The sequence below is a fragment of the Notolepis coatsorum genome (assembly GCF_963971535.1).
Source record: "Notolepis coatsorum genome assembly, chromosome: 18".
NCBI classification, from domain to species: Eukaryota; Metazoa; Chordata; class Actinopteri; order Aulopiformes; family Paralepididae; genus Notolepis; species Notolepis coatsorum.
The window spans coordinates 3143018-3146272 of record NC_140182.1 but is presented as its reverse complement, the minus strand read 5'-3'; the positions used below and the strand labels follow the sequence as shown (position 1 = coordinate 3146272).

Below are 3255 nucleotides of genomic sequence, written 5' to 3'. Positions count from 1 at the left end.
CCTCCCCCTCCCCCCCTCCCCCCCTCTCCCCTCCCCCATACTGCTATGAAACCCGAATTTCCCCCAAGGGGATCAATAAAGGAACATGTTATCTTATCTTATCTTGATTAAAGACTTAACACTGTCATGTTAAGAGTATGTTGTTTTGTAAAAGGAATGTTGATAACCAAAGAGACAGCATTCTTTTGTCCAGTGTAAGCGCAGTTAACCCTTTCACTGCCACACGACAGCCGGTTAACAGCCCTTTCACTGTGACAATACAGAAGGTTAGCCCTTTGCTATCACACAACCGACGGCGATGCTCCATCATTAGCATCATTAGCTCCGCATTTGCTGCAGCTATACCCCGCTGCACAGTAGGCTAGCTTAGCACAAATGAATGGAAGCAGATGTGTAGCAGCTAGCCCAGACGTTAGAACGTCAGCTAGCCAACTAACACCTCTCTCCCAGAGTGCTTTTTTTAGCTAAGCTAGTCACTACGCATCTGCTTCCATTCATTGTGCTAAGCTAGGCTAAAGCACGCGGCCAAATAGCTTTCCACTGAACGCCCAGAGGGGAAACTGGTATCCATCTTCCTGTCACACTCTGGAGAAGATGCTATGTGAATATCCCATAATGTTAGCATGCTCCTTTAACCCTTTCACTACCGCACTACAGAATGGTTAACCCTTTCACTGCGACAATACACATAAGGTTAACCCTTTCAGGCCGGGTAGCACAGCGGACTAAGCGTCTGTCTACCATACCGCAGAGACACTGGTATCGAATCCGGCTGTCAGCGGTGCCTCGGCTTGGGCCGGCCGTCATACTGGCACAATTGGCAGAGTCAGCGGGAGGGAAGCCGGTGGGGGTGGTATTCTGGTCGTTGTAAACACGACTCCTACAGGTCGGTCAGGGGGGCGCCTGCACAGCGAGGGAGGGAGATGGTGAGGGTAGTGTGATCCGCCCACGCGTTACACCTCACCAATGAGAGTCCTCGCTGCCAGGTGAAAAGAGGCTGCTGGCTGTCTCCTATGTATCGGAGGAAGCATGTGATAGACTTCAGGGCTCCCTAGACCGACCAGTGGGGGGCACATGCGCGCAACGACCAGGAAGGGGAGGGGGGAATTGGCATAACGACTAAATTGGGATGGGAGGAAAAATACAGAAAAATAGGAGGAGAAAAAGTGGATAAAAAAAGGTTAAGCTTTTCACTGCCACGCGACAACGTGTTAACCCTTTCACTTTCACACTACAGAAGGTTAACCCTTTACTATCACACTACAGACGGTTAACCGTAGATACACAGTAAATTTCGCAGAGTAAATTGTACTCAAACTGAGTAAATTGTACTCAAACTGAGTACATTTTACTCAAACCGAGTACAATTTTACTCAGTTTGAGTAAAATGTAATCTGCGAAATTGACTGTGTAGTAGTAGTAGTGTGATAGTAAAGGGTTAACCTTCTGTAGTGTGGTAGTGAAAGGGTTAACACTAGCATTTGTTACACGTTTGGAGTATTAAGAAGATGGAATAGCTGTGTCGAAGGCAGCGGTTAAAACGAGCTTTTGTTGTGTACCTAATGTAATGAAAGTGTGCGATGATGTGTGTGTGTTTGTATGCTCACGTGTCGGAGTAACTCGCTAACTGGCTGAACGTCCTGTATTCTGCTGCACCTCCCCTCGCACCCCCCCCCCCCTTACACCGAATGGAGCGTACCTGTTTACTCGATGCGATACACTGCCTCTGTTGTTTTTTATTGAACAATTTTATCACACGTTGTTTTACTGTCCGTTCTATTTGATTATTTTTAATCTATTTTTTAAACTGAATCAAACCGCACTTTTTTTTTTACTCTATCTAATCTATTCTATTTTATTATTTGTATCACTGGAAAAACTGTGATTTACCTTAAATACCTTGCTACCTCTCTATCTTTAAAAAAAAATTAATTATGCTCGCTTATGCCTGTATTTTTTACTGTTGTGAAGCACTTTGACTGCAACTTCTGTATGAAAAGTGCTATACAAATAAAGTTATTATTATTATTATTATTATTATTATTATTATTATTATTATTATTATTATTATTATTATTATTATTATTATTATTATTATTATTATTATTATTATTATTATTATTATTATTATTATTATTATTATTATTATTATTAATTTACTCTACTCCTCCATCTCTCTGAATGGAGAGTAAACGGTAAATGGCTGCATTTTCATATAGCAGCTTTTATCCAAATCACTTTACAATTTTGTTCCTCACATTTTTACCCGTTCACTCACACGTTCTCACAGCGACGGCGGAGGCGACCATGCGAGGTGCCAACCTGCTCATCGGTGGAGCAATTAGGGGTTAAGTGTCTTGCTCAAGGACACATCGACGCGCTGCCCGGGAGGAGTGGTGGAATCGAACCGGGACCCCTCCGGATTACCAGACGACTGTTCTACCTCCTGAGTACCCGTTTACTCCACACCTCCTCCATCGCTCTGAGAGCAACTCTCCCACGCTGAGCGACGGACGTGGAGGTGGAGAGAGAAGCCCAGACACGCCGCCACCCTCTGACCTCTGACCTCTGACACAGCAGGTCACCGGCCCGATTTCCCTCTGTTTCAATCAGGGGGGGGGGGGGGGGGGGGGGGAGCCCCGGGGGGCGTGGACGTCTCTCGCTCTCCTCCTCCACCTCAGTCGCTCTCTATGTCTCTCTCTCTCTTTACTCTTTAATTATCTGGCCCTCTCCTTCCAACCTTTTCATCCTTTATTTTGTTTTGACCCCCAGACACACCCACACGTCACGTGCATGTAAATCACACACGCATGCACGCACGCACACACACACACACACACGCTCGCGCGCACACACACACACACCTACACACACACGCGCACACACACACACACACACACACACACACACACACACACACACACACACACACACACCTACACACACACACACACACACACACACACACACACACACACACACACACACACACACACACACCTACACACACACACACACACACACACACACACACACACCTACACACACACACACACACACACACACAAAGAAAGCCAAAGATAAGGGAGATAGCAACGGCAAACCACCCTCAGGTGACGACAGGGTTGCTGCTCTCAGGTGACACACAGCGCTGCCTCCCGGCGGCCATCTCTGCCTGGGTTTGTGTCGACAACACAGCCATCGACCCAGAGCACTGAGGCCCCCCCTGCTGTAATGGACCCAGAGCACTGTGGC

The 3255-nt window shown here is 46.7% G+C and overlaps 1 protein-coding gene across 1 annotated transcript in view; it reads right to left on the bottom strand.

The window, feature by feature from the left end:
• lsp1a (lymphocyte specific protein 1 a) overlaps nucleotides 1-3255 on the bottom strand; it is a gene marked incomplete at its 5' end in the record, with an annotated part of 74296 nt that overhangs the window by 68050 nt on the left and 2991 nt on the right. The window lies entirely within an intron of this gene.